Source organism: Rissa tridactyla, chromosome 5 (assembly GCF_028500815.1).
Source record: "Rissa tridactyla isolate bRisTri1 chromosome 5, bRisTri1.patW.cur.20221130, whole genome shotgun sequence".
Taxonomy (NCBI): domain Eukaryota; kingdom Metazoa; phylum Chordata; class Aves; order Charadriiformes; family Laridae; genus Rissa; species Rissa tridactyla.
The window spans coordinates 69171242-69195833 of NC_071470.1; the positions used below are offsets into that span (position 1 = coordinate 69171242).

The 24592-nt window shown below is 34.9% G+C and overlaps 1 long non-coding RNA gene across 1 annotated transcript in view; it reads right to left on the bottom strand.

Moving 5' to 3' along the window:
- LOC128910708 (uncharacterized) overlaps positions 1 to 24592 on the bottom strand; it is a 104349-nt gene that overhangs the window by 77784 nt on the left and 1973 nt on the right. Inside the window, exon 2 of the long non-coding RNA XR_008466835.1 lies at positions 8327 to 8503. This is a non-coding gene — a long non-coding RNA (uncharacterized LOC128910708). The remainder of the gene's footprint in view (positions 1 to 8326; positions 8504 to 24592) is intronic.

Consider the following 24592-nt stretch of genomic DNA (forward strand, 5'->3'; position numbering starts at 1 on the left):
CAAATAGAAGTCTATTATGCTACATAAAACACACAAAGGGATTTTGGTAAATAATTCTAATAGTCAAAAAAAGCTTTTCAGTCTCTATTATTTTCATAACCTTCTAGCTAAAAGCACAGAAATAAAATTTCCAGGGCAGTTTCTTCTTTGCAAAGGTGTATATTCTCCATGCATTCCCAGACGCTTTGATACAAAGACTATTCAGGGAAATAACACAAATATTTCTCAGGCAGATCATCACATCTGTACTTGGCTGAGTATAGGATACTGAGGCTTTTCTTCCCCTCAATCAACAAGAGATAGAGAGTAAAAAGTCTTTTACCAGCTCATTAAACATTTTGTGAGCATCAAATGCTGCAAGTTGCATTCCCTAGCATAATGCAAAAAATTCATTTGGACAAAAGGCTGCCTGGATATAAAAATATTTTTATTGGAAAGCCACTGGTGCCAACAGAAAAATGTGATTCCCATTTTCACATACTCAGTGATTGTGGACATTCATTTGCAGGTAGCTGTAAGATATCATTGGCAACACTGAACTAGGATAATGGGGTTAGAAAATAAAGCTCTGTTTGATTACAGGAACAGTTTCCAGAATATTTTACCAAGTCTTTCACAGCAATCAGAAGATACAGGCAAATGCATTCAGCTCCAGGTGAAGGCCTGATGTCATTTATTTTACCAGGAAAGAAGTGCTGTGTTCTGAAGAAACAACACACAAACTGTCAACTGGCAGAAGTTATTTGGAGAACAACTTCACTAACACTGAAGTCATGTTTGGGTCTGACAGTCCTACTATGAACAGCACCCAGAGATCGTAAGAGTACTGAGATTATTTTCTTTGCTCTGTCTTTATAGACCATAAACTTTTAGGTTGCCACAAGTCTAGAAGACGACAGTGTGACTGCCAACATTTTCTCAGTTTTAGAGTCAGGTATGGGCAGAATACAAACTAGTAGTAGGAACAGTAACTAAGTTACGATAGTCCACATTCAATATTCATTAGGAGTTACGTTATCCTGTACTGCCTGTCCTCCATTACTTGTTTCTAAAAGAAGTGGGGAAGAAAACCCCACAATGTGCAATGCATTTGATGAGGGTGGGAAAGGCAAATATTAAAGGAAGCCATTTGTTAAGCTTGGCAATAGAAAAATCTAGTATTTCCATAGAATTTATTAAACAGTTGAGAAGTAGCATCTATTTCAATTGTTTTGATTGGTTTTTTTGCAAATATTATCAAATACTCTACCAGAAATAATGCAAATATTGTATTAGAGACGTACAGTAACACTGCATTATGAGCTCTTAATCTTTCTCAGTTAGAAATATATTTACACAGGAGCTCATTGTTGACTTGGTTCTGATCCCACGGAAGTCAGTATAAATCTCACCGTTGTTAAACCAACAGAAATAATTTGAAATCCCACCCTTAATTAATATATTCTTAGTATGTAGCAAGACTCAAGACATGAATATTGACTCTGATGAGATAAGAATCTTCTTTACAACAGCCCAGTACTTTACTGGGATTAGGAAGGCACTTCTCTTCCTTTTTCTTTTCTTCCTTTTCCTTTTCTCATTTTCCCTCTTTCCTTTTCCCCTTTCCCTTTCTCTCTCTTTTCTTCTCAGCATGCTTAACTATTCCACTGTCAAGGCAGAACACTCACCAACTGAATGATCTGAATGATCAAACATACTGAAAGCCATGTACTTTTTCTCTTAGGAATGAACGTCTTCCTGAGACGTGAAGATGGTGAAACGTATTTTATAAGATTATGTTTCCACAGAAACATCACTCTCGATGGCAAGTATTAATGATATATGATCACTTTACCTATTACTTTGATAATAATGTTTTCTTGAAAATAACTCATGTCAATTGTGGGACCAAGTCTGTACCATTTAAAAATGTAACTTTTGTATGTTTTATAAAAGCATAAACCATTGCACTGTTCTTCTGATCAAAGAAAACATGAGCAGTCTGTGAGGCAAGAAGAAATGAGTCCCGCAGTGCCTAATTCAGGAGGCATCAGATATTCTACCTTTGTAGACAGAGCAGAATGAAAACTAACAGCAATCAAATAACCACAAATTCAGAAGATGGTGGGCATATAACTATTAGACACTAAGCCAGGCAACTGGTACTGAATATCAAACAAATTAGTTTTGCATTACAATAGAAATGCATTATATTTGCATGAAAATCCCATTTGTATAACTACCAAGTAAAGACAGTTAGGAATCAAAATAACTGGGTCAGAATGACAGAAGAACTACTTGAGGATAACTGGTTTTCATGTGAAGTAATTGCCAAAGGGCAAGATATGATTATTAAATTACTGGACAAATATTAAACCAATTATTATTATAAATTAGCGATTGATAAACTAAAGTGTTGTAAAAAGAAACTCTTCTCAGGAAAAGTTTGCAGTGGAAGGCGATTGGCACATCGATAGCGTTAATTGTGTGTCTCATACGAGTTGAAATTTACAACCCTGCTTTGTTCAGCAGATGTTTTAATTACATGCTTGGAGCACGCAGATGTTTTTGTGCAGTCAGGGAGAAAAATCCTCCACGATGTCACAGAATCGCAGGAGTAAGGCTGGAACTGATCTGGAGACTGACACAGTTCATCCTCCTGCACTGAAGCATGGTTAGATAGACTTGGACTACCTCCGACAGATGTTTGTTTTTAAAAGTTCCTATTAAAGGAGAGATTTCATAATTTCCCTGGGGAAGCTACTTCCTCCACCTTAATTATCCTTTTTTGCAAAAAAGTTTTCCCTGATATGTAACACAAATCATCTTTCCTACAAATCAAACCTTTTTTGTCTTATCCTAAGCTTTGTGGAGCCAGAAGTAAACATTTGCATATGAGAAGATTTATCTGCCCCTTCTTTCTCTTTTAAAGTATTCTAAATTCCCCAAACATCCCAAGTGTTCTGAGCCTGCAGTCAGTTTTGATGTGTGCTAGACAGTCGCCTGCAACACCAGTAACACGTCCACTTGAGGTACCAAAGGAAAATATTTATCCTGGTAACAAGTATCACCAATGTCCAGATACAATCTAATGTGAAGAGAGAGTTAAACACTTCTAGAAGAAAAGTAAGAACATCTAAACATAGGTCATATGTTTATCTTCTTTGACCATCTCTTTCTTAAAAACGAGGTGCCCAAAATACAAACAATATTTAATCCAGATTGTTACAAGCATGAAAAATATTGCAGTAATACTGCCAATATATTAATCTAACACTCCTATTAAATATAACTATAAATGAGATACGCATCTCTCAATAAACTAAAATTAACTTTTTGATGCACGAGAACCATACTTCTCAGTAGCTTTTTCAGGTTAGTCCAACTGTTTCACATTTTGTGCACACATTTGACTTCTCTCTTAAATAAAGTACTTTGCCTAGCCCTTTAAAATTACTAGTGTTATATACAAAGATAATTGTCAATTTGAAATCTGCACTCTGAAGTGCTTGCATCTTTATCTGCATCTTCCTATACATGTTTAAAAAAAATGTAACTGAAGGTAAGCCAACATACAAGTTACTGGAAAAAACCCTGAGCAGAATCATGTTCAGAAAAAAATACCTACAGTAATTCACTTGAAAATCTTTTTCACTTTGACCGCCTGCAACCAGTAACCAACCCTGGAGGTTTTTTTTCCCAAATTTGCACTTTCATCTTAAATTGAAATCAGCTAGTTATACCACACTTCCCTAGTTAGCTACCAAAACGTGATATGAAACTATGCAGGAAGTCCTACTAAAAGTCAGAATATATCTTATCTACTGTTTCTACCTTATCCACTCTGCCAGTTTTCTGGCTGAAGAAGAAAGTTAGATTGGTTCAATAAGATCTGCATGTGGGAAATACATGCTGCCTGTCCTTATCACCTTTTTATCCCCTAGATGCCTATAGATTTATTCATAATTTGTCCAGGTAAATTTCTCTGTATACCAGTTAGGCTGATTGGTCTTTTATTTCCCAAGAAGCACCCTTTTCTTCTTTAAAGTCCCTATACTTGCCCTTTGCCACTCCCCTGGGACTTCTCCCACCCTCCCTTAGTTCAAGGGGATAATTGCTAGTGTTCAGAGACTTCTTAGGCTACTTCCTTAAATACTCTGTGATGAAGTAAGGAACTGACCTTACTTTACTACTTTAATTCATCCAACTCACATAAACGTTCCCTCACCTACCTTTTAGTACTCCAGCTTGTCCTCTGTTTCTCTTGTTAACTATATGGGTTGCTATTAAGCAGTAGAACTGTATTTTCTTTTGCCTTTCTCTAATTTCTCAAGTATCTATGTGAGCTCTCCTGCTTGGTTTTATGTCTTTTGCTAGTTTTCCTTGGTATTGTTTCTTAGATTTCATGGTTATCCTCACACAGTTATGCTAGCCTCGATTTTTATACTCCATCATATTTTCTTTGTGTCTGCTTTTACACAACTCCTTTGGTTTTATTTTCAGATTCTAAAAGAGACCTTAACGCTTCCCTTTTCTTCTGCTATGCCTTCTCCTGCAACCACCATTTCTTCTGCACTTTCCACGCAAAGGGCTCTCAGAGGCCACAGTTTTAAAAAGTGAATATTGTACTAATGGGTACTTGGAAGAGAACACTTTTGTGCAGTAGTTGCAAGTGAAAGGGTGCTATCCCAGTTTAAGTTCTCGAGACAATATTGAATAATTTTTAAGTGAACTGTCCCCATGCCGCTGTTCTTGCTTCTTTTCTATTTCTTAGAACTGCAAACTGCATTATGTGACAATTATCTCTTCAATTGCCTTTCAGCCTTCACATGCTCAATCTGCTCTCCCTTACCTTTGCAGTGAACGTTACATCTAAGTTGCGTCCCCTGAGATAAGAAACTGGGCTCCATGATTTCAAGAACTTGTTCATGTCTACCGTGTTACCAGTAAATATCAAAGCAATTAAAGTGCCTCCTTCATTAGAACAGCATTCTTTGAATGCTTCCTGCAGTTTTTCCAAACCCTCATTCACCACTCCAATTCAGTGATCTGTAGTCAGTGCAGGATCCCTGGTCTTTTCCTTCTGTTGTCTTAACCCTGACTCTCTATTATTCCTCAAGTTTAGGTAAGCAAACCGCCTCACCTCTTTGAGAATTTGTTTTAGTTTTCTAGCCAGCATTAAAGAATGGGCTTACAGACTGTTACACAATATATTCATAGAGATTGTAACTCAGAAGAGTGTTTCAAACCCATTCCCCAGTCACCTCTGCTCAGTGACCTGCTGAAAAAGGATTAAAGTGTTCCAGCCTCTGAGCATCTTATTGTTATGCTCACATTAACAGCAATAAAACACCAAGTAGACTACAAGGCCTAGGAATGGGCAAGGCCGGATGCCAAGGAACCCCGAACCAAAAGGGATGCAGTCAAATTTCTCACAATCTCACCAACACAACCAATTTAGTGGTAATTAAAAAGTTCAGCTTTCCCCTTAGCTTAGTTATTGCCTAGAATATTTAGTTATTCCATTGGAATATTCCATTTTCCAATACAAAAAAATTTCTCTGTATGAGCTGACAATCTGATTCACTCCCCTTCCCTCCCCTACTGCTTACAAACCCCTCTCCCTACCCTTCGATCCATCCACACAGCGAGCTCTCTAAATAGGTCACACAGTGAATTAATTTTCATTTGGCGTACAAAAACTGTCATCTATTCAGATCTTATCTACTAACTGCATCACCACATTTCACTTCAGATGACTTTAAACAGGGACCACCAGAAGCATTTTATTTTTTCAGACTGAGTTCAGAATCTTGATTATAGCTTTGAAAGAAGTAAAAAGAAGTATTTCTCACATTATTATTAGTAGTAGTACATTTATCTGGAAGACAGATTTAATCCTACGAAGTGTTAAGAGGCTCAATAAAGGGTCTGTCAAGTATTTTCGCATGCTTTGATAAATGCCATTATGTGCATGCCAAATGAATACTATTAATATGGATGATTAAAAAATTAAGAACTTATTTGTTCATCCTTCATCATCAAGAGATGAATTTGCATTTTCATTTTTGCATTTTGGAAAGCAGTTTGTATTGAGCTAGAAAACCTCTAAAGCAAAATAAACTGAAATAAACCAAAACAACTCTGACCTTCAGGTAGAGAAACACTTGGATAGCCTTTTGATTTTTTCTGGGTTTCCAACATAGCATTTGACTATTGAAATTTCAATTATAAAAATCTACAAAGAGAAACGGGACTGACTCCTATGAAAAACAATGAGACAGTACCATCAAGTTCCTCCTGTATTTTTACAGGAGGCAGTTCCTCTTACGAATACACACTACTGCCAACTAGACACCGAAGTAATTTATCTAAAATTGTGGTCAATTTATGGTATTAATATCTACTACACAAAATAGATATCCCTCTATAAAATCTGATACTCTATGGCCACCCCGTTTATTATCAGGATACGCTCCTATGACTACGAGTGGGGCCGCACCATGTTTTTTTAGAAGAAAAAAATATATGTATTGCCATATATATAAGCCTTTGAACGTTCATGAAATTAAAAAGCACCCAAACTTTCACATGTTATGAATTGTCAGTCAGACATGTCCTTGAATGGAAAACGCTGTCAACCACACCAGATAAGTCTTTGTGTTTTTTCTTTTCTCTTGCTCTCTCCGTCTTCCAGAACATGCTAATGACTGGCATGGAGAAGTACTTCCAGTCTGTACAGTGTTTGAGTGCTAAATTTAGCAGCAAAACATACCAAAAAGTAGGAAATAGTATCAAGTAGAGAAAGGCTTTTGCATTTTCTCTTCCCCTTATTCTTGTGATCAAACAGTACCAAAAACCCTCAGATTAGGTAACACTAGTACTTAAAAAATGATTATGTTAATGAGAACACCATGTATCAGAGCAAACTACTTTTTACAAGAACAGTTTCTGGACTATAACTTCCATCTAAATACTTTCTTTTAGCCAACTATTCAGATATTACAGATGTTGAACATAAGTTGATACATACTTTATATCTACAGATAAAGAAAAAAAAAGTTTGTTGTTTGAAATTTTAAGTGTGTTCCTTGGCAGACAAAGAAAGACGTCTATTTGACAGCTAAAATGACTGAGAACAGTAGTGATAGCTCAGTTATTACTAGGGGATTTCTAATTTGTTCTCATCATAAAAGTTTAATGCTTGACTTTAATTTTATGGTTTCTAAATTCACAAGGAGACAGCCAGAATTTCAAAACCAATATACATTTACATTTCTGAGAAGAAAACAGAAATGAATCTGTTTATCTTTCCTTCTTGAGTATAAATGGCCTTTCTGTAGACCTTCAAAGTTAAGTGAATAGTGTTTTAAATATTTTAAGAACTCCATTTTATACTGCTGACATAACTTGGAATTTTGCCAAGTAAAACTCTATTCTAATGATCAATTGCTTTATATTTCCTTAAAGAAAATTAGCATACCCACAAAAATGCAGTTAAATATTTCTGATATTTAAACTACCAAATCCATATGAGAAACAAACAGGTTTTTAAACAGAAGGGTAGCACAGAGCTTTACGGTTTTCCTTTTTAAGAAACTTTACCTGATCTTGAAGGTTCTCTAAAACCTTAGGATAAAGACCTTATCTGTATAATCCAAGTAACTGCGATTCTAAGTTCACACACATGCATAATCAGCATTTGTTTTCAGGCAACTAGTTTATCACAAGCTTAGCAGTATAATATACAAAAATACCTACTCTTCATGTATGGATACAAACACTAGGAACAAAAATTCTTGAGTTTGAGTGCTAAATAACAAACAACAAACATATTTTAATTTTCAATGGGAAAGACTTCCTCATCACACTTTCCTCTTAGTTGAAAAGCAACTAAACATTTTCTTTTTTCTGCTATTTAAGGAAAAATGAAAAGAGACATCCCCAGTTGCAAAATAAAAGTTGCGTGTTACATGTGATTATTAAAGAGAAAAACAAGGTGTCTGTGATCATTTACATTAGCTTTTCACTGAAGATGAATCTTGTCATTAAATGCTTTCTAGTACTTCTCCATTCTGATATGCTGTATCAGAGATGAACAGTGGAAACTAAAATTTTTTTAAGAATTCTGCAGTAAACCAGTTTTGATTCACAAAATGCCAAGCATTTCTGAAGCAGTTCCTTGGAAGAAGTTAATTTCAAAAAAGGCTTTCACCGTACCTCAATTAAATTCCTTGTTAAATTCCTAGAGTGAACAAACCAAATCACAGAATAGCCAACTAAACGTTATGGTACTCCCTCTACAACAAAAATGTCTTCTTACACTTACAGCAGCAGACACATGTACCTGTGCCACCAGCAGTCCTTCAAAGTGCCTGGTGATACTGCAGTTAGGGCATACAGTCCTCCAGCAACTCTTATCTTCAGGTTGTATCTGCAAGAGCTCTTCTATAACCACCATGGCTTCCTCAGTGTTACCATCACCCAGTTTCTCAGTCAGCCATTTCTCTGTTGTTCAGAGCACCTGCAATGAGTACAGAAGAATAATGAAGATTTGCACCTGAATCCCTTTCGCAAAATATATGCAAAATCAAATCAAAGAATGTATTGACAAGGGAAAGGATGTGACTCTGTTCTGACGCTTCTGAAAGCACATTGATCAATTAAACCCAGAATGTATCACATTTTCTTTACTGCTTATTCATAGAGCCAAGTGTATCGATACTCCCAATGAGTAGGAGGTTTAAAAAACAAAAGTGGCTTTTTTCTGTTTTTTGGTTTGTTTTTTTTTGTTGTTGTTGGTTTTTTTGTTTGGTTGGTTGGTTGGTTTTTTCTGGGGAGGGGGGACAGTCTGGTATCTGTCTCCAGCGGGTTGAACTCACATGTGACCACCACCAGTGCAACATTCACATTAGCTTTTTCCCTTTTCCCTGAAAACTCCTTATTTGTCTCTTAGTTTATTTTATTCCTTTTTTGTAGGTTTTTTTTTTATCACCTGGTCTCATCAGAAAAGACTTTTTTTTTCTTTTTTTCACACAGCTGTGAGTCCATGGATATAGAAGCAGTGATAGAGAAATGACTAAAAAAAGAACCCTGACACCTATACAACTATATCATGTGCTGGTGTACTTGATATGTCTCTTCCCTCAGTATTAAAGTTTAAATTATGAGCCTGCAAGAGAAAAAGAATCAATTTTCTAAGCCTTTGGGTTTTTTTCTCCCTACGTCCTCACACTCTCATCTTTAGGGAATCAGCATTGTTCCCCAAATGTAAAGATAAGAATATAAGCTCAAGGCTAGATCTCCTAAAATTTCTTGCAGTTAAAATATGGCTGACTAATCCTCAATGGGAATCAGAGTCCGCATTCTCAAAAAAATTTTATTAAAAATCTATCCCCCAGAGAGATGAAATAAAGCTGATATTAATTCCTGTTCAGTTCAGAAATAATTACCTTGATATTCTACTTAATATATTTTTGTAAAGAAATTGTCATTAAGAGGTGGTTGTTCTAAAGAGTTCGCATTCTACCACTGCCTCTCTCACCTTCCAGTTATACCAAGATTACCTTTGTAGAAATTAACACATTTACATCAAAATAAAACTTCTTTTGTTGAGAGGATAAACTACTGCTGGATCTTTCTGGATATGTTATGTTTATGCTGTAGGTTTGTACCAGCACTAGTTTGTACCACAACATTTGTACCACAGGTTTGTACCACGATATTTCCTGAAGTACACTGCACTTTATTTCTGTTTTGGTGGATGGATATCAAACATGAGAATGTGAAATGGACTGAACACTTCAATCCATTTGCTGGCATGTACTGGGGTACCTCGCTGCACCAAGAAACTTCAACACACAGTATAAATAAAGCATCTTTAATCCTTGTGTTACCTTCCAATCATCCTTGAACAGAGGTAGCTTTCTGATGTTATTTTCTTTCTCAATATTTTCCTATTCTATAATCTCTTGAATGTATTTGGCTATATTATTTTTTTCTGAGTAGGTTTGGGTGTTTGCAAAACATTAAGAAAATACAAAGTTTCGGTATAGGTTTAATATGGTTTGCTTAAAGAGAAAATAAATCAGTTCTCAGGGTTGAAAGACTTCCTTAAAACTCCAATGGATGTTTAATCCTGTCAAATAGTTCTGCTGTGAAACAGCAAAAGTATTTTCTTCAGTTCTATGGAGCAGATACGTAACAAGACTCTTTCATTACACAACTGGTAGCACAAACTCTAGAGCAAAAAGGCTAACTCCATTTCTCACCAGACTTTTCTGATATGTAGCTTTGTTACAACTGATCTCATCCTCTTGTAATTTCTTTTCTTCTTGCTTTCATCAGAATATGCATATAAAGAGTATGGAAGTATTTCCCTCTAGACCTCCAGGATTTTACAAAAACTTTCTGTTCAAAGCTAGGAATGAGACAATGCATTCAATCAATCCTTGCAAAGATATGTAATTTCCTTAGTATCTGGAAAGATTTCACTTGTGAGTGGAAAGAAATTGAATTGCCTTATTTCCTTATTCTAAATTCCAATCTCAAGTAGTTTTCTTTACTAGATCTGTCTTAAATTTTAAAGTATAATTATCTCAACAGAATTTATTTATTTTTACAAATACAAAATGAATTTTAGCATGAAAAATTAACTCTGCATAAAGCAAGAATTCAATTTACAATGTACTAGTACTTCCAAGGTAATTTTTTAAAAGGAAATAAGACACTTTAGAATGGAAATCTGCCTATTTACACAGATGTGGTAAAAACAACCAGCAGTTTCCTGGATGCTGCAAAACAGATCAGTTAAACCATAAAGGACATCACATCACAAACTGTGCAAACAGGACAAGAGGTTGAAGAAGACTTTGTCTCCTACAAGACTGACATATTTTTATTCTTTTATGTGGGGAACACATTTAAAATTATTCATGTCATCACTATACATCTGAATCAAGAAAGAAATAACAAAGTCAATAGAAATGATACAGAACAGAAATACTCTCTTTTACTTCCACCTGGTGAGATCTTGGTTTACCACACAAACTGTGTGTGGTGTCTTCTATGTGCACTGAGTATAGTAATATCGGAGATTACTTAGAAGTAAAAAAAGAAATAGATCCAACTATTTAGACTGTTCTTAACATCCCTGTTTATATTTAACGAAATAAAATTTTATTTATTAAATTCTATTAAAACAGGGAAACAGTTTGAACTCCTTTGACAACTCAACACCTTCATATCAAAAGACTGCCTAGTGCCAGATTGAGAATTATTTTTAATATGTAACTATATCCGCCATGGCTGCTTTCTTTTATTTATATGTTTTTGCTTCTCATAACATTAGTATCTATGTTAAAGAGTTGGAAAGGGAAGGAGGGAGACGAGAAACCATAAAATTAATTAGTGGGTAATAAATCCACTAGCAGCTTCCTTCCTATATGGAAAGCAAGCAAATAAACAATATGCTAATTTCTCCTACTCCTGCCTTGTATTCCAAAGGCTGGACAGTTTTCTAGAAGTTGATCATCTTTTGTTATATTTTTCTTTTCCAGGGTCTCTCTTCTGCCCACTTTCATTGTTTGTTCATGTGCCCAAGTCCCAAGGTTCAGCATTAGTTCAAAAATCCCACTTAAATCTGTTTTCTCACAGCACTGTAAATGTTATCCAGGTCTAATAAGTCCCTGGAGTGCTACAATATTTTTTCAACTTACGTTTGTAGCATCCTATATGGATATTCGGATACTATCAACCTTTTGATTAATACATTGTGCTTATAATTTGTTATAATTGTTCTTAATCTTATCTCCATAATTGATCCTAATTGATCTGCAGGCCATTGTATGAACTGTAGATTGGCACAGAAGCATATTATATTTCATATAAAGATTTGTATGTTGTAAGCCTAGTAGGGACTATTAAAATCTATTTAGAGCTTATGCATAGTGCATGTCAAGTAAACACTGCATCAAATTTTTAATTGAATTTAGAACACAACCTCTAGAAAGATACACTTTCTAGATTTAAGAGTCTGCTGAGTGGGGGAATTGCTTTGTGATTTATTACCATCACTGGAAAAGCCCTTTAATAATACTTCTAGTTTAACCAGAGGACCATTGGTTGTCAGTCACTAAAGAGGTTATCTATCATCAAAAGTCTTTTTTCTCATACTTGTGTTAAAATACTAAAATTAAATTATCTCCCAAACGAACCTTGGACAGATGAAGTAGAGTAAAAGAATTAAACTCTCCAATCTGTACATGAGAATTTCTGATTCTCAAATCATTCTGATGGCTTTTTTTTCCTCTTCCAAATAAATTCTAATTTGTGAATTTCCTTTCTGTATTGTAGGTACTACACTCAAGCAAACATCTTATGGACTTGTTTATCCAAGTCAGCAGAATGTATTATCCACTTAATTTGACTTAATATTTCCTTCTCTACAGTTTCAAGTTGACCTTTGCCTTCTCAAACCAGTATTTCATCAGCAATATCTATAACCAGGACATCTAAGACATTTTCCAAATCAGTATGCAAGATAACGCACAGTTTCCCTGCCTATAAAGGGTGACTTCCAGTACATCCTAGTCTGTTTACGCAACTGTAACTACAGCAGCAAGAAAGTGTGAAAGGTGCATAGTAAATTCAGAGCTGACCTTCAAACATGACTCAATAGTTATACTTCCTAGGCAAGCTTCCAAAATCTTTCCTTAGGCAAGACATACAGCTATCTAAAAAATATTTTTACCCAAAATTTGTAGTATTCTTAAATTTCAAGCCTTTTCATGATACCTGTATGTAAGAAAATGGGGAATAAGAACAAGTGCTCACGTACATGTATCACATCAAGTAAAAAAAAAAAAAAAAGAATATGCAGATGTGTGACTTCATTTCTTTATTGTTTTCCTAGTAATAAAAAGGAGTGTCTCTGGAATATATCCTGCTTCATACATATTGCTAGATTTTTCTTCTGACGCCTGTTCTGGGCAATTCACCATCCTTCTCCATACACTTTGCTTTTCCAATGAGTTTCAGAGCAGACCAGCTGTTAGAGAAAGAGGCTTGCAAACACTACAAGAATTTTTTTTCTGTGCTTGATTTAGAGACCAGGTCTGCTTCTTCAAAGTTACCTTTATATCTGATTAGACATAATATATTTGAAAGACTATTTGATGGCAGTTAGACGGACCCTTGTTTTTAGTAAGGAGGTATTATAAAGATTAGAAAAATAGAGAATTAAAGAAAAAAAGAATTTCCCAGTTTCAGACTCCTAGGATAATTAAAGGATAGGGAAAATAACTGTTTATGTTCCTTTTCCTCATTTCACTATTCTTTGACACTTCCCTTTTTTTGGATTACTTTCATCCATTCATGAAGTAGCGCATAGTGTCAGGAGATTCCCACACAGGAAGGGCAAAACAATTACAAGAAGCTATTCAGAAACTGAAACAAAATGTCTGTGTCTTAGAAAAAGACCTTTTCTTAAGTCAAAAAGCAATGGAAAAACCATAGCTTGCTGAAAAAAAACCAAAAAACCAACACAACAAATTGTCCACACACACCCCCTTTTTTTTGGCTACTTTCTATTACTTTTTAGTCCTTTTTCAGGGGACTACTTTATAATTATTGAATAACTTGCCTAAACAAAAGAGGAATGTAAGAGTAAGAACAGAAATTGGGTAGCAGCGTAATTTATTCTTGCCTACTTCTTTCCTACATATTCAGTAACCCATGCAACTCAGCATATAAAGAGGGAGTAACACTCCTCCGTTCTATTCTGTACTGCTTCATCACTGGAAAAAGGACATAGTGGGGAAAGTGTACTTTTGGGTTGACAGAGTTAATTTATTTTCTTTTCTGGACTGGTCTACGAACCAAATAAGCTTTGTTGCCTTCTCTACCCAGGCTATCTGATAAACCGTAGCCTGACTGTAACTAATAATATGTAGTGCTCCCATAAAAAATTACCTAATCTTTTACCAGTAGATACAAATCAAGCTTTCCTAAAACCAGATTTCCTCTTGCTCGCTTTGCACTCTTGGCATCTAAAACACATTTGGCATAATTATTCTTCTTAATTATTCTATTTAATTGACACATTTATTCATCACATAGAAGAAAAAAAATTTTTTTACTTTATAGCATTGTTTCAAATCCCTGCTCTCTATGCATGTAATGTAAATCTTTCTCATTTAATCTCTTTCAAGCAAGACCTAAAGAAGCATTGTATCTTAATGCTATTCCTCACTAATAATTATTTTATAAACCACTGCTTCATTCTAGAAGAATTAGTTGAATTCCCTCTGTAACGACAGTGATGCAAACAATAAGATCTCACTTTCAGCAAAATCAAATGTATCTCTTAGGAACACATTCTGTAAGTGTCCATCCTGATTAATGCGTTACTGTTTGATGTAGCTTTTTTTTTCTCTTTAAACAATCCACCACCCTCCATATCTTCAAGCACACAAGACCCTCAGAATGTCAAGTTCCTCATGATATTGGGTTAATCAGAGTTATATTGAATTCTTAGGGGGAAAAAAATGTACTTCTGCTAAACAATAAATATCTACCTTTTTTTCACCCTCTCATAAATATGAAATAAGGAATTAAACAAGGATGAACACACAGTCTGATGCAGGTACCATTTTTCTCACATAAAATTACACTCTTTTTTTATGAGTGAAGACTGATTTGAGATGGATGAGGTGCAGCAGAAAGAACTCAACAAGGGAGCAAGGCATAAATTACTCCACTTTAATTTGGCCAATGGAAGTGAGAGTAAAAAACTGTTATTTACTGCCCATTATTCAAACTTATTAAATGAAATAGCTGTCACTATTTTTCTATGCCCCCACTGCAATGCAATAAAGCTCTTCTAGACCTTGGATCTAGAGGATGGATGTCAGTGGTACTCCAATAACACAGAGAAAGTAATGTGTTTTACAAAGAAGTTCTTCATATAAACACTCTCCTCTCTTTTGCTCGCTTCAATGTAAAAATAACACATTACATGGAATTATAGAATGGTTAGAGTTGGAAGAGACCTTAAAGATCATCTAGCTCAACTTAGTCTCCTAAATCTATACTTGGTTTTCACATTTATAATTTTATTGATTTTATATGCATATAAATTTGCACACCTGTATGCACATATATGAATTATATACATATATACACGCAAAACACATTTTTAAAAAGTAAATTGGAGACTAGGGAAGTTTCTCCATAGATAATGCATGCATAGATAAGCTTAACTACACACCAGCTGAATAGAAAGCAGGTCTCATGAATTAATACTTCTTTTGAAATCAATGTAACTCACTGAGTGAACATCTTGAACATCAAGTCATTCAAAGATTTGTAGATCTGAATCTAAGAAGCTATCATTAAATATGTACTTTTAAAAGCATGTCCATCACACACTGAACTTATCTCTCAATTTAAACGATAACATTAGGTAATGTGAGATATTCTGAAATACTGAAAATTCTGAAATCTTGAAGCAGTTTCACGCTCGTTTCATTCTGATAATGTTCTTATTATCTATGACACCTATAAAGATTATACCGAAGACAAGAAAAATAAAATTAGTTGTTTCTGTGATAATGAATGACTCAGTTAAGGCACAGTAAAGATCTCTAGTTCTTTTAAAGAGGCCAGCAGGTTGGTTTCTTTTATTTTTTTTTTTAGATTTTTCCTTATATGAGAGAAGTACACAGACAAAGAAAGAAGAAATAAGCAAATAAGGCATTTGTGACCACTGTAAATACTACAGTCTTTGGTTTTGAGCAGTATCCAACCTTAGTTTTTTTTCCTGTCATTGCAATATTACATGTATAATCTAGAAAATAAGCCTCCATAGGCAGCAATGAGTTCTTCATTATATTTGTACATAGAATAGGGGTAGAATTTCTGCTTAAATGTCCAGCACACTGTGTGCATTAGTTTCAGAATAGTCAGTCTGCTGTAATTAAATGCTATCTCGTGAGCAGCAATGGAACTATCACTCAGGATTAGTTCCAGTAGTAGTATCAGGCACACAAAAAAGCACACTATGTAGTATAGTATGTAGTAAAAAGCTGATAAATATTTCTCCTCCTATGACCATACATAGTTACTTCTACTCTAATGGTTGGACTAGATGATCTTAAAGGTCCCTTCCAACGTAGATTCTATGACTCTATATTCTAAGACAGCTTCTGATTATTAGATGTATTTCTAAGAACTTTTAAGCACTTAATAAGTAGAAAAGTTAAGAATTTACACTAGATTTTTTTTCCATGTTATGTATCTCTGAAATGATTTTACATTACTGGTGTATTAACAAATGTATTACACTAGCAAGGATTAAGAGTAATTCAAAATTCTAGATCTCCGCTGGCCTCACTGTTTCAAAGTCAGTTGTTAGAAAAATTATACATTGACACAGCTTAAGTTTCCAAATTAAACATTCAGAATACTAAGCTTCAGAATTCTGTTTGGTCATTTCAGAGCTACAAATTACCATTTTTATTCATAGATTGGTTCCTCTAGTAAAACCGGCCTACCTACTTTCTGTGACTAACTGTTAAGGCCAGACTCTTTCTCACAGTAAATATGCATTATTGTTTCTCGAAGGTGTTGTTTATATCCAGGGGAAAAGTATAGGACTGTATTGATTTACAACTTCTTTTAAAAATTTGGATTTAAAAATATACTATTATTCAGCTAGTCTCCTGTAAGTTGTAAGAGCTATTTTCATTTGCACTGGTTATATCTCAATAAATTTGCTAATTCCTAACTATGTTTCTTCCTGCCTTCATTAGCTTGATATTTGCATTTGCTCTTTTTGTTTGCTTATTTGTTTGTAAGATATAAACCTTTTGAATTACTAGTTCATTACATTAGCTTTTTAAAAGAAATTAAACTCTAGATTTAGACTTCAAAATATATTTCTGTGGGGGTACATAATTACACAGTATATAGATAATGTAATCAGATCTTAAGAAATTATATGCACTGTGGTCAGCAAATCTTTGCTACTCAAGAGCTATCTATTACATCCATTGGGCTGGTGGTCTTTTCATACTGATATGTCTATAGAATCTAAGATTTTCATCTTCACATACACGCAGAAGCCCCACTGACTTTTATATACAGAGTACAACTGCAAAGCTAGAGCATGTGTTTAAACAGACATCAAGACGTAGGCATAGGAGCAGCAAGAGCCTCTATAATCATACCATGAGATATGCATCTTCAGAACTTAACTTATCAAAAGATGATAAAAATCTACTGTGCGGCCAAAAAGCAAAAGGGTAGAATTTCTTCTAACATTCACTCTCTATCTACTTCTAAAAATCCCATAGTGAGATGATGAATTATCTTAAAAAGAGACCAAAATCATCATTCTCATTAAAAGGTTCAGGAACCTGCATTTCAAAATGTGTCTGTAGAAAAGAGGAAACAAGCTTATGCCCCACAAAAATACTTGTTTAAACTTGCATAAGTTAGCAGCTGTAAGCTTTGCAATTCTAAATGCCACCTAGCTGATTCATGCTGTATCTTCACATCTCTGGCAAACAATACAGCTATATCGCCAAAGTGATCAAAGTTCATCTGTCATCACAAGACACCTGCAATCAGCCATCATTTGACTTGTAACAGAGATGCTATGAGAATTAGTATTACCAAAATGGATTAACAACAGGCTCTATCTACAGAAATGAAAGCAGAGTCCATGTGGAGGCCTCATATTTGTACCATGACCATGCTGCCCTGTAACGCAGTATTGCGATTGCTAGTAACTAGCTATAAACTATGTAGTAAATTTGTAAGGCCTCAGGACTCAGGCTTCTGACACTTGCCCCACCTCAACTTTTCGTGAACTGACTGCAGTGTAGTCTTACTAAGTTTTGCTGTGACAGTAATTTTTCTGTTCACTGACATTTTTTGTAGTAGGACCAAGAAGGGCACAAGTGTGAGCATAATGCCCAAGAAAAGGGATAAAATCTAAGAAGTGTGCACTAAGAAGTGTGCGTATAACAATTTTAACTTAGACTTTATATATACGTACAGACATAAATTGATATGCAAGGTGTGCTTTCTTTTGCCCATAAACAAGATTATGAATGTAGCAACACTGTGCAGTGTGTTGCCTTCAAACAGTGCATGGCGTTACAAGGAAAATGCCTGAAACTCACAGCTGGGTGACAACAGTAACTTTGGTAGGAAGTGACAAATACTTTCAAAATTGTTTCATGCATCTCCCAGTATCTGAAAGTAATTGACAAAAAACTGCTGAAAATAACATTTCTTAACTCTTTCCTACTTTCCCCCAAGCTACCAAACATACTCAAGACATACTCATGCCATTTAAAGATTTCTCAGAACATGTCTGAGTTCAAATGGCAGAATATAAAACATTTTAATCCAGGGAAAATGCAGTGAGGTACTTTTTTACTCGGTGACTATAACACGTGACCTGTAAACAAAGTAATATTTTAAAATGGTACCTGTGACAGAATATAAAATGTTATAGGAATATGTTTGTACTCAACTGGTTTTACCAATGCTTTTAAGAAAAGCTTTAAACAAAGCAATTTTTCAAAGAATGCACTATCTGAAGGATGACGATGATGCAGAATTCTTAGGCATGGGAGAAGATACCAAAAAATATTGCTTATCTGGTTTCCAATAGCTAGATCTGAGATTTGCAATTTACATCTCTTCTTAACTAAAATCACAATGGATAAATCTGTGGGTTATTGAAAAACTGATTTCTGAATTTCTTTTACAAAAATATTGATGAAGAGTAGAAGAAATGCTTAACCTGCTAGCAGGTAAAACACCATCTTCCTAAAGGGTTGCACTGCGACCATTTACATATATGGTTTTAAAATGTTCAAAACAAACATTTCACTCAGAAAACCCTCTCCCATTCCCTAGTTACTTACAAAGATATATTCTGATTGAATAAACTCTGACTTTTTTATGTGGCTCCTGTAATGCATTAGTATAATTCTTTTTTTGAGAGAATCAAATCTAATAGCACTTCACTGATGAGGTCCAACCATTGCATCACTCATCCCTATTTCACATTTCTTGCCTTACTCTGCGGAGGCAAGAGAAATTTCCTCCCTTTTTGGAAATATGTACAAAAAGCAAGTTCTCATCTACCTCTTCTCTGCGCATTTTATATGCCAGGTTTTCACTCTTGAGGCACACTGCTCATCTTCATTTTAAACGTTTTAAATATAAAATAATCAACAGAAGAGGCAGAAACAACAATGCACATACTGGAATTTTAACATAAAGTTTGAGATCATCTAATCAAGAAAGAAGCAGTACATTCCAGATTAGTTAATTGGTCTTGACTGACTCAGATGCAATGGCCAAGGAACAGACTCCCATGCTGTGCTGAGACAGGGCATCCCTCCTCCCCCTCCCTTTTATTAGCCATGAAAGTAACTAACCCAGATATTTTAAAATTAGTAAGGACTGCAATTTAATTTGCATTGATTGTCACTTCTTATTTGATATATTCACATAGGCTGTTTTTCTTTGCCTGAGCTGCTTAAATTGAAAAACCCCCAAATTTTATCAGTATAACATACAGTACAATGAACAGTGTAAGTTTAATTATACTTTTGCTTTCCTAAAGATTTCTCTTTGCAGTTCAGTCCTTATTTCATCCCCTTTTAATTTCACAGAGAAGATTCTGAGAATGTGTTAGCAGAGCCTGCGATTTTTTCAATTTTTTTTCTTCACTTCAGATAGAAAAAACAACTTAAAATTACTGCTATAACCAGTAATGATACTGGTTATAGACGAATACCACAGAACTACCCCAAAAGTGTGTTACAAAACTTATTCAAGACCACTGTACTCAGCTGAGGGACTCACTGAGGGACCCAGGCCTTCTCTCCTTTTTCCATCCTAGAAAAAACCTTTTAGTAAAAAAAAATCTATTTGATAAAACTGTGTCAGCATAAGTAATAATGTATAGAAGTAAAATTCCCAAGAATTACATTGTTGGATATTTTTCAAATTTTTTATGCAATTCCTTTGTTTTCAATTCATGGTGGTTTGAGAAAAACAGTAAGTATACTTTGAAAGAAATGAATTCTGAAATGAAAAACTCCCATTTTTTCAACTTGATAGTAGAATGGGTACACTGATAGTGTAGATTGCGGATGGATAAACTGAGGAAAAAAAGGTATTTCGCTGAAGTGTAAGACTAACTCAGAGACCACTAACTCTTATTCTTACAGAGCTGCCCATGAGAACTTTCACTATTTGCCTTCAAAACCTTTATAACCTTTTGTATAGTCAGACGACAAATCCCTTACAAGCAGTATAACTCCCTATCACTAACTCCTTATTTCAAATTGAAAACAAAAGTTTTATAATGTAGGATTCAGCACAAACTTCTCAGAGAACATTTCAACTCTTAATTGCGCAAGGGACATGCGTTTTTCCCTATGATAGCTCTTCTGGATGCAAAGTTACCACACTGGCAATGTTGCAATTTACTAAGGTGCTAATGAGCTTCTTTAAATAACACAGATCATTGCAGTAATGTTCTTCTGTTGTGATTTTACAGTGGCAGAGGAGTTTCACGCAATGTGAGAGAGCATTGTAATTTGCTTTTCTATTTTCTTTCTCTACTCCAGATAGAAAAAACTAAGAAAAGTGTCAAATAAAATGACACTAATTTATTTCTATCAAATGGTCCCCTATTAAAGCTCATTTTCTTATGCAAAACAAGCAAATGGAAAGAGAAGGGGGAATTCCTTCTCTGGGTAAATACAAGCTCCCCTTACTACTTTTCAGAATGCTACATGTTTTCAAAACAACAGCAATACTCACTTGTGCCATTTTAGTCAAGCATTTATCAAAATATATTTATAGGTTTAAACACTGAAAAACATTCAGATGGGGCATGTTTTATATTTTGTTTCTCTCACTGCATTTTTTACAGGCAACGTGAAGGAATATTGTTAATTTTTTTTGCATCAGAGATTTTAATTTATGGAAAAAAACAGATGCTTGACAGCGACCTTTCACATGCATAAGGGACTCATCAAACAGCAGAAATTGAAAAGAGGGAAACAATTCTTTTAAGTAAATGTAATAGCTCCAGCAACGATAGTAGGATTCAGATCATTCAGTCTCAGCGTTCATGACAAGTTACTTCAATGTCCAAAGAGAGACCAAACACAATTTAAAGAAATACCGCCTCCAGTAAACTACAGATTACATGGTATCAAGTGCAACCACCAGCATAAATGGGCATACTAATTTTAAATTACAGGCACGCTGAATCCCTTATAGCAAAAATTAATTTCATCTACTACTTAAAATGTCAAATCTCTTTTAAGTGCTTGTCGTTTCTAAGGACAACAGCTACTGTTATATTATGAATATAACAGTATATATTGGTATATAGATGAATATTGGTATTAGTATATAACCACTACCAATGACAGAGCTTGTTTATTTGGGCTTTTTTACTTTTAAGGGAGTTAGACTGGGAGAAAATTAGACATAGCTGCACAGTCTATGTATACATCTCCAAGGGGTATATCTCCAGTACTGATACTGGGCTATTTCACAGAATCCCTGTTCCTGTACACCACATGTGACAGCAATTTTGCAGTTTCATTTTCTTTGGCTTCCCTTCCTTCTTCTCCTACCACCTATGACTCTGTTGCTACTGGGTGGTTCGACATTAGACCTCTGACCCTTCCCTCCCCAAACTACAGCAGCTACCACAGGCAGCACTGGGCCATGAAGGTGCCCATTAGAGCTTTATAGGTAGTGTTTGGCCCAAGCACTATGCCTAAAGAGTCACGGTAGGATAACCAAATTTATCCTAAACCGTATTGCAACATGAAATTTAAATTTTATGATTTAATGGCAACCACGTCTTAAATACATAAATAATTCACCTTGTTTTTTTTTAAAAAAATACAAAATATAAAGAAGTTCCATCATGTAAAATAATTACTAAGTATTTCTCAAAAATCAAGCTTGATAAATACTCAGATACGCCCTAAATGTTATATGTCCTCTGAAGACATCAAGTTTCATGTATTTCTCTTTTCCTAGAACAGCTGCCTCTCAGTTTAAGTTAGGCATTCAAATGGGGCGTCGGATATTCGGCCACAAGATTGATTTCTGCAAAACCCTACAGCTAACAAGGGTAAGATGTCTGAGAACAGACTGGGGCTCTGAGAAATCATGGATGACAATAGTAATGTGGAAACTATCGGATAATCACATTAGTGTTTGAAATTCTCCAAACGTCAACTGTGGAAGAATAATATTTCACAGGTTTTCACAGTCTTATTCACTTTTCATTGAAATCAAGTAAAACCACAGAAAACAGATGGAGAAACAATCAGGAACCCAACAAAACTGTAAATATAAAATTTCACACAACTGAAAATGTTTTGCAGATTTACTACAGGAATACTTTGATATTATTTCAACTGTTAGAAGATCATCTACTTTAGGATTTCAAATTAAACAGCTTATTTCCATACTGTGGTTTCTATGATTGCTACTTATGCTTTAAATGGCTTTGGAAAGCCAAACCACAGAACTTGATTTAGAATCACAGGGAACTATCTACCTACATGGCTTTCCTTCAGATTCATCTTTTAGGCAATCCTTGGTTTTGTTCATTAGACAAAAATTTCTGAAACTGGTTGAGATACTCTGAGAATCAAAGTGAAGGAAAACTGGTATTCCCAGTCTCATTTAATATTTTTTCTTATTTAGTAAACTAAAATTGACCAGCACGGAAAGAGACCAAACTACACATTAAAATGTAAGTACAATTCAGATTTAACATGAAACGTTTTCTAGAACCCTTAGTCAAAATCATTTTGATGCTCATTTCCACTGGGTACAGAAGTTCCTAGGGGCACAGAAGTATGACAGCCTCAGTGAGATGACAGTAGCCTCAAAAATACCAATAGCATTTGAAAGCGATGCTATTGTGAGAATGCTATGTTGCAGAAGCGAGACTGTGGAAGAACACAAAGCTTACTCCATCCCTGCCTATTTGTACTAAATAGAGAATAATTTCCTTCGCCAAGAGTGATTTTTTCAAACAAAAGATGTTTTTCCCAGGAAAAAATCATTAGGTTTTGGGTTTCTAAATTCTTATTTTCATTTTTCAAACATCTCCTGTCTAAGAACAATGTATTTCAGAGCACTTTTTTTGCTTGTCTTTTGTCCATGTGACAAACACTTCTTATCTACCATTTACTCTTTTCTGATGTTAAATGCTTTTGTGACATTAAAGATTTCAAGATTTTAGATCTGAGAGTCTTCTTATCACTAAGCTCAGATAGTTTCAGAACACACACCTAACAGTAGGCCAGAGATGAACTTCCATGCTTCATAATTGGGGGGTGTGTGGGGTGTAGTCATTTATGTCCTTTTTGAGAGAAGTTGTTCTTTGTATTTTGTATATAAGAACAACATTTACACAGTTTCCTTCAGCACATTCAGATGCACAATTATACAACATTGTTTTCTTCATTTAATTGATTTGAGATATCCTTAGGATACGAGTCCACGTGACGTGTTTTTGGCACTGATTTCCAAAGAAACAATGCTTAGTTCTTGACAATATACGCCATCACTACTTACATCCCTCCCCAGCTTTTTTTCTAATCACTTTTTTTTGGTAAAGTTGGTTCACTTTTTTTTTTACAGGTTTGCCTATGGTTTGGACACATCGATTGCTTTCTTGCAATTGTATTCTTATGTCTGCCATTCTTCTTGATCTAATTTAATCAGTAAGACTGTGCATTTAAGCATTCCCTGTTTAATATTCCGACCTTAATGCTATCATAAGAGAAAAGCTGAGATAATGGGTTCCTCTATCATTTTTCTGTGTGTGTGTGTCAAGTTATATGTCAAAATATTTCCAGTCTCTGCTCTTACGTCAATTTATGGATTTTGGACAAAATTTTCAGTATCCTTCTAGTCCATTAAGAACCCTCCTTGAGTACAGCACTAAATTACTCTTCAGCTTTTCCTGTTCTCTTGCCCCATGTTCAATGATGTCTTGGGCATTGTCTGAAAGAAAAAACACCCCAAAAATCTACCAATTGCATTTTGGTCAAATTCTGAGAGAAATCTTACTCTAATTTAATCCTGATGCAGCTGTCTCTTCCATTCTTTTCCTGGAATTTTTCAACTTTATGACTGATAAACACTTTAAAAATTACCTCACTTGCTTTCCTATTACATGGTCAATGTATGATTTCTGCATATTATATGTATTGAAAAAGATTTTCTGCATTGATGTTGAAATGACTATGAAGATTTCATGCAATAGGGCAATTTTCCTGAAATTAGGGCTTGATAAAGATGAAGCAGAATAATGAGGGGTTTTTTTAATTAGGAATTCAGAATTCTTGGTGGTGTCAGCACTGATTTTTTTTGAATTATAAAAATATAGTAATTCAAAGAGCTTCCAAACTTAACATTTTCTGTTTCATGATTTTGATGCCAATTTGGTAACGGTTTTGCTGCTTACATCCCACTGACAACTTCCAATCCACATACTAGTCAAGTTTCACTAAAGCTTTTTAACAGCTTCCTT